The sequence below is a fragment of the Leuciscus leuciscus genome, assembly GCF_965113295.1.
Source record: "Leuciscus leuciscus genome assembly, chromosome: 6".
Classification (NCBI taxonomy): Eukaryota; Metazoa; Chordata; class Actinopteri; order Cypriniformes; family Leuciscidae; genus Leuciscus; species Leuciscus leuciscus.
In genome coordinates this window covers 11947403-11955894 of record NC_138730.1, presented here as the reverse complement: position 1 = coordinate 11955894, position 8492 = coordinate 11947403, and the positions used below count along the sequence as shown (strand labels likewise).

The 8492-nt window shown below is 40.4% G+C and overlaps 1 long non-coding RNA gene across 1 annotated transcript in view; it reads left to right on the top strand.

The window, feature by feature from the left end:
* Nucleotides 1-1787: 1787 nt before the first annotated feature.
* Nucleotides 1788-8492, top strand: part of LOC309501882 — a 49558-nt gene continuing 42853 nt past the window's right edge. The window contains exon 1 of the long non-coding RNA XR_014207030.1: nucleotides 1788-2360. This is a non-coding gene — a long non-coding RNA (uncharacterized lncRNA). The remainder of the gene's footprint in view (nucleotides 2361-8492) is intronic.

The following is an 8492-nucleotide window of genomic DNA, read 5'->3' as shown; positions in this document are numbered from 1 at the left end:
AATAAAAGGACATTGTAATTAACGTAGATTTCGCATTGTTTGTAATTTTTTGTTGACTCAATAATAAACTGCAATTTCAGAGTTGGATCTGTTTGTTTGTGTTTCATATTAATATAACATTATGTAAAAAGTCCAACTGTTTACGAATCAAAATCCGGACATACTGTGATGCATGTATGAATTATCATGTTAGACTAAGTTAGTAATGTAATAGTCAATGTTAGCAGTGCAGCATCTAGAGCCCGAATTTGCTTTTGTATAAGTTAACCTTGTTTACGTTACTTTACGACCTGCAACATTTCATGACTGCACACACATAACGTTACTTACTGTAAATCAAAGATTTGACGATGGATTATGTGCTGTCATGAGCACATACTAGAGTTTAACTGCTCAACCAGTTATGAACAGTGAAAAAAATCCATGTTTATTTTTTCAAACAGCTATTTAGATCGCAAATTCGACATTTAGTATACCAAGTGTGTAGTATACAAGAAAACATTCAAATAAATGCTGTTCTTTTGAATTTTCTATTCATCAAAGAATCCTAAATAAAATATGTCACAAAAATAAGAAGCAGCACAACTGTTTTCAACATTGATAATTATCAGAAATGTTTCTTGAGCATCAAATCATCATGTTAGAATGATTTGTGAAGGATCATGTGACACTGAAGACTGGAGTAATGATGCTGAAAATTCAGCTTTAATAAATTACACGTTTTCTTTTTGAATGCATTTTAAAATGTATGTTCCAATAATATTTCATAATATTCCTGTTTTACATAATTTTTTAGCACAAGAGACTGCTTTCAAAAACATAAAAATCTTACCAACCCCAAACTTTTGAACAGTAGTGTACATGGATTTCGAATAAAATAAATTATAATTATATATATCAGGCCATACAATTGCTGGCCACTTGTCATCCACAATCCAAAGATCGTCATGTATTGCGTGGGGATCCGGCAAGATCTCACCATTGCTGAGAGTAAGTTTTTTAATATTATCGCCATGTACATGTGTGAAGTCATGAAATGTTGCAGGTCGTAAAGTAACGTAAACAAGGTTAACTTATATAAAAGCAAATTCGGGCTCTATAGATGCTGCACTGCTAACATTGGCTGTTACATTACTAACTTAGTCTAACATGATAATTAGCATTTTGACTTAGCGACAACACCACCACTATGCTACTAGCCTACCCTAAACCCTTTAACGTTACTCTGGTACGAAGGCCGCGGGTCTTTTCTGCCTCCTGGTTGCGTGCGCATGCAGTGATGATGTCGCCGAGAAATCCATGTATACGCGCTGATCTTGAATCTCCTCCTTATGACGTCATAAGGAGGAAATGTTACCTCCCCTGTCTCCGCTTTGCCCGCCCAGAGAATATTTTCCGCCCATGAGAAAATGCGCTAGGAAGAAGGAACGCGCGCGCGCGATTTTAGTTTGTCCACGAGACGAGAGATATCATGGCTTTTGAGCGAGCGAAGCATAACAATTGCTCAATAATTGGATGTACAAATGAACACCGAAGGGTCAATACAGAGCTGGGCTTGCTGAACGTCTGAAACTAAAGTCTGGATCACTCTCTTTGGCTCAGCTACACACCTCGGACAAGTAAGTCAACTAATGATATATAAGTGTGTTGCTTTACTGTTTATGGTTAACGTTACCTAGATTTTACACGTAGAATGTGGCTGTAACATTAGCTATGCAGCTATGCAGTTTATGTGTGTGAATACACACACTGTAACGCGAGTGTTGTACACGTCTTTGTTATTTGGATAAAGGCCAATTTATACTTCTGCGTCGAGTGTACGCCGTAGTGTACGTCGTAGGGTACGCACGTAGGCGACGCCGTCGTGAGCATTTATACTTCTGCGAATGTCTGTGTTGCTCTGCAGTTACACCGCCGAAACGCTAGTTGGCGCGGGTGGGTTTTAATGTTCCAGTTCCACTGTGTTTACATTCCTCGCGGCTGTTTTGAGTTTAGGTTTCTACGAGCAATGGCGACTGAAGGAGTCATACAGATGGCTGTATTTCCGCACTTCTTCAAGCAATCTCTCGGTCACTTGGTCTGTTTCCATGGCTTTTCACTGATCTTCGGAATTAAAAAATGGCGGGCGGGCGGTGCAGAGTGCAGAAGATCATTCCGGAAATGCGTAGGAGGAAACGCGATGCTATCCAGCCGACCAATCACAGATCTTGCGGTCCGCGTCGCCGCGACGCGTAGTTACATTTTTGAGGAGGTGCGCGTCAGGGTACGGCGAAGGGTACGACGTATGGTACACGTCAATGCGTATGCTACGCCGTACCTTCTACGCGAACCCGACGCAGAAGTATAAATTGGCCTTAACTGTTTTCCTGTTGGTTATATGGCGCGCGCGATATCCGCATTTCAAGATCGCAGAGCTTGATGATATTGTAATAAGATAAATACAGACGTTACAGATCTCTCATGAAAAGGCAACAGTAGGTTCGCGTTAGCTACATGTTAATAACTAAACCATCCGAATAAAGTACCGTATCCAGACATAATATTTTAAACTGACCATTCGGAAACGTCCTGCTGGAGCCGCTGAGTTGCAACTTCTTCATCCGTTGCTTCTCCATCTGGATCAGGTCAAAATGGTCAAAATGGCTGACACGCGGCTAGGGGTCACGTGACTGGGAGATGCACGCCACCAGAGCCCGTCTACGGAGAGCCTGTCCACTCCCTATTAAGCCCTATTGTACCGAATTTTGGTTGTAGTACCACCAGAGTTCCACTGGGGGCGCTCGCCATGAGTGCAAAATGAATGGGAGTCAATGGGGCTAGACGGCTAAATTTGTCTCTTTCACCCGATTGCCGTTGAGAAATCTCAGATGTGATTGTAGATTTTGCAAGTTCAACATGGGTTTTAGGTCGAAAGTTGAATGAACGAGTACTTATGTCGTTTTGATTTCTTACAGGTTGAGTTGTTGTTGCCCATAACACGCTAGCATTCTGCTAATGACGTCAGCATTCTGACGTCATTGACATTTTGAAAGACTTTTTTAAATCAAATAAGTGACTCTAAAAAATCTAACACCCAGCAATGTGTAATTTCTTTGCATCTCCTTTCGAATACAACATTCAAATTACTAGACAAAAAATTATATCCTGAGAAAAGTGGATTTTGAGGGGTATACCGCCATTGACCTCCATTCATTCTGCACTCGTCCTGTGAGCGCCCTCATATGGAATCAGAGTGGAACTGCAACCAGTTCAGAAGCCGGAAGTGTAGTGAGAGTGAAACTTCTCGCCATATTAGACATTCTCTGACGCCACGTTACCTTTGCGCAAGATGGTCAAGGCCACACCCACCCTCCACCTTGCGCCGCCTTTCTCCTCCTCCACAGTATTTAAAGCTACAGACACCGAAACGGCCTGTCTGAAGGAAGCTCATTCTGGGACTGGCTTGTAGTGGCTTTAATTCTGCACCGAGGCTGAATTTTTGGAAAGAGATTTCAGATACAGTACTAGGGACCACTAAGGCCTATATTAAAGCCTACAAAAAGTAGCATGTCATGGGACCTTTAAGAGAAACGACCTTTAAGCAACTAAAAACAAAATCAGACATAAAAAAAAAAATATATAGAAAATCTTATTTGGATGTCAGAACAGTGTTATATAAAGAACCCTGAAACAAAAAAATTCACAAACCAGTCGGTATTGATCCACTCCAAATTACGAGGAGTCACATCACCTGGACGAACGCAAATGGCCTGAAGACCGCGCAAGATTTCAGTTCGAATGTCTACCCAGCATAGTCCTTTCTCAGTTAATATTCATCTTGAAAGTCATTCACAGACAATTTTTCTCCATCAATAAAAGCATCTGCTCCACGAAAGTAAGCTCTCTTCCCCTCTTCTCTCGCCGCCTTTACCTTTGGCCATAGCAGCTTCCTCTGTTGTCTTTCTGCAAATGTCAGGTCCTCAGCCAGGCGAACCCCTCTTTCCTTAAGTGCAGGATGATCCCGAGCAGCTTTCCAGACTTTCTCTCTGTAGGTCCTGAGCGCGAACTGGATGATGACCGGCCTAGGACGGTTACTTCCAGAACCAGGACGTCCAATCCTATGGATTGTGTCGACAAAAAATCGGATGTCATCTACCTCGTCCGGAGTCAACATTTTCAGGATTTCGAGCACTTTGATTCTTATATTTTCTCCATCCGTTTCTCTCAGATTATTTAACCTCAAATTCCATCTCCTACTGTAGATCTCGGCTTGATCGCACTTGCTTTGAACCAACCGGACCACCTGCTCAATCTGCGATACCTTGTTCTCATTAGACTTGACCCTTGCAGAAAGAGATTTCATCTCCTCGGCCACAAAGTCAGTCGTCTTTGCTAGATTAACTATAGCGACCGAGTTCTGGGCAATTTGTTGTTCCACCGATGAAAAGCGATCATTAAGAGCGTTAACAGCACGAAGTATATCGGCATTAGATACTTTGAGGTCTTCTTCCTGACAAACTTTTTTTGAAAGAGGACTACCTGTTGGAGTATTTGGGGATGAATCAGCTCCAGATGATGCTTCGAAAAGCGAAGAGAGTAACTTTCTGTCCTTGTTCTTTGGCATTTTGGAACATCCACACGTGGACTTGCAGAGTAGGCTTGCGTGACAGTCTAATGAGATTTATATTAAGTAAATTTAAAGCATTCTACCTTAAAAATAATTATCACGCCATGTCTTGTAATTAAAGTGAACAGATTCGGCGAGAAAATGCAACTCCTCAAAACGCCTCAGAGCTCGAACCAACACAACTGTTTAGGTCGCCATCTTGCGCCACCTCCTAATTTAGAATGTATCACCTTTCTGTCTCACGCCTGTTTCACACATACTCCGTGTGCAGTGCGTATACAGTGCAGGAGCAGCACGCGCAATAGTGCTTTCACATATGCTGCGTTTGCAGTGCGTAACTGATCTGCTGCTGTAGGCTATACCACAAATACATACTCACTATTTGTATTTCAAATCCAGAAGTTATCAGCAACTTTTATTTAAAAATAGTTTTTTTGTCAGCATTGCGATTCTCTTTGTACACATATACACTCTATAATAGACGTATTCACGTTTGAACACAATTTAAACAACGTCAGCCTATTATTCAAAGCAAGTGGTCAAATATTTAACCATGTACTTATATTAAATAGCAAACATTTTTAATTAAAACCTAAAATTGACAAAAACAGCCGACTCTCATGCCTTTTCTTTTTCGTTAAAATTTTAATACAATAAATCTTGCATGTCACAAACTTGTTGTTCATTATGCCGCCTTGTTGAGGTAAATTGTAGCTTTCCTTGCTTTACCCCGATCTTAAAGTGAAAAAAAAGTAGGCTAGTATTTAATTAAATACATTTATGGTGAGATTACTACATTTTATTTAATTAATCGCATTTATGGTGAAATTACTACATTTTCAGGTCAACTGACACATAATTAATCCGACATAAATGGATTTGTATATAGCACAGCATATATCAGCAGAACTGTGCTTGTAATGGGCTCTCGGTGCACAAGATGACGCCAGTGAGCTTCGGCGATGCGCGCGTGTGCATGTTCCCACTCATCCAGCGACTTTCCCATTTACTGTAAGGAGAAACTTGTATTTGAAACTTGGCTGGATATGAAGAATGTTTTTTTTAAATATATAGAAGATGGTGCTCTAGAAAACATCATTGTTATATTGTCCCTGCTGCATACGACCAGCGGGCCAGTGCGCGGGTTAACCATCATTTTACCACAGTATTTGCAGCAAAAGCATTAACTAATACAAAGAACCATGGTTTTACTACAACAATTATGGTTTATCTATGATTGTTGTAGTAAAACCTTAACTCTAGTGCTTTTAAGACTGAATTAAAATAATGATGCTATTATTGTGCTTGTAGTGCTTAGAATGTTCCCCTCTCAGAGTTATCCAGGGGCAATTCCATGCAAAGGTCATCTTTACCATGAAAAAATAAAGTTTTAACCAAAAGAACAAAACCCTTTTTAAGTTGTCCATTTAGGTCTGTAATATAGCCTACTGTATTAATGTGCTTTAACAAAAAATTCAAGAAAATTGCCTTGTTTATCCACCAGATATGAGGTGAGCAACAATGCTTAAATTACATTTTCAACCAGCCATATTTCATGCTTTCAAAAAAAGGTATCAAAGACCCCCCTTTTTAAACTTTATTTTAACAGTAAGCATTTTGCAGAAAGATGGAGGCATGCCTGAGAAATAAATATACTAATTTGGTCATAACAGCACTGCCTGTTGAATTTATAAGGGCTATAATAAAGAGGTCTTGACGCTTCAGTGCACTGTCACGTCCATAACGTTTTAAAGGTTTAGTTTATTTAATATGACAATTATAAATGCAAATAACTTGAAACTTTAAAGCTAAATTATGTTTATGCTTATTAGGATCGACAATTCATCTCACTACTTTGCTCTGAACAACCATAATAATGCGTTACGGACGCGACCGTTACGGACGCTTCATATTAAATCATGCATATGACTGTTGTGATCTGTTTCAAGACAGAAATTATTTTGGCCACTTCATTAAAGTTTTGTTTTGTAGAAAGACTTTCTTTAAAGTGAATTTCGTTTTGTATAAATTGTATCTTAATTTTAAATCAAAGTTTCATCAACCAATTGCCTGGATTAATAAATAAGAAGCAAATATAGCAGACATGGAGGTGCAGGCGCGATCACTTGCAACACGTGAACACGTCTCATAACTGAACAGAAACTCAACGTATGCCTCTCAGAAATATAGCCTATCTATAGAAAGATTGAAAGATCAAAACAAAAAGAAATAGGCAACTCTCTGATTGTGTAATCCGTATGAAATGTGCTTTTTCCACCACCACGTCCCTTTAGAGGCTCGGTACGATCACGCTGACAAAATAATAATAATAATAGGCCAATAATATTGCGTGTCAATTATTTTGTCAAATCATTTTTAATACGAAATAAAATGTGATGATTTTGACTCGCGACTGTGCATTAAAATCATTCAAGTGAGGTTGAGCAAAGAGCATCCCGAAAATAACGCATTGTGAACTGCAGAATAATTCCGCACGGTTTTTTATTGACCCCGTCGCTCCTCACTCTTCCCAAACGATGTACCACATCAATTAACTCGTGAGATTTACCAGCAAAAGCTGGGACAACAGCCTTGCATATATCCAAAACTTTCTGCCTGATGTTTTCTCCTGGTTGTTCGGGTAAACCGTGGAGCCGCAGATTCCATCTCCTTTTGTATCTGGAGAGATCCTGTACTTTATTCTCCAATTCACAGATTCGTCCTTCAGCATTTGTCACTCGCTTATCAACTCGCTCCACATTCCCCTTAACATCTTTAATTTCTTCTGCCAGAAATTCGACTGATACCTTCACTTCTTCGATGCCTTTATCGAGGATGTCGGCTCTTTCATTAATGACGGACTTGAGTGATGTTATTATCATCATGGCTAAAGGGGAATGCAGATCTTCATCATCATCATCATTCTTGCCTTTTTTGCGCGATGGTTCCTTTATTGGAGTTTCAGGTAGAGGAACGACTGCACCAGAGTCGAAGTCCACAGTAACACTTGCACCGAGATCTAAAGATGAATCCATCGGCTTAGATTTACGCTTTTTATCCTTTGACATAGTTCAAAAATTCTTCCAACAGTTCGAGCACGTATGAGCGCCTACTTTGATTTGATTGGTCATCTCAAATATTCTGACATTGACGAGCAGTGACAGACCAATGAGGCTCAGATGAACACACACACACACACACACACACACAGCTGTGATCTGATTATAACCAGACTGAAGCGAACACTATTTCAGATAGCCCGTCGGCCAGGCCGGTTATGCATTTTGGTAGCCCGACTGGAAAACGCAATAGCCCCGGGACGTCGGGCGAGCGATTTTGCGAGCCCTGTGTACAGTACATGTATTGCATTGTGTCTTGTATGGAATGTGTGTGTTTAAGCATATTTTGTTTGTTGTGTGGTGTTTGTCCGCAGCCAGGAGATTTCTAGGCTGCGTGTGGATCATGAGGAGTTTCTTCGTGAGCTTGAGTGCCGATCGCGTAGGAAGAAGGACAGCCAGGACACTGAGAGAATCCAAGCTCTGCTAGAGCAAAGAAACACGGTGGAGGATCAGCTTGATAATATGAGACAGACCCAAACACAGATGGAACAGGAGGTGCATATGTGCCGAGTTATTAAACTTATTAAACACACACTGTTGGTGCTACATATGTTTATTTACATGCATTTTGTTTACAGATCATGAATATGGAGAAGAAACTGGTGTTCAGGCTTGCCTCTCAGGCCTGCCAGACTCAGAAGGCCACACACACCCTGCAGAACAAACTGCACTGGGTAAACAGAGAATCAAACATTTCACAGCATGCAGTTTCACTGACCACACAACTGTGGGAACAAAACATTTGGCCATACAAAATGGTTCATTTG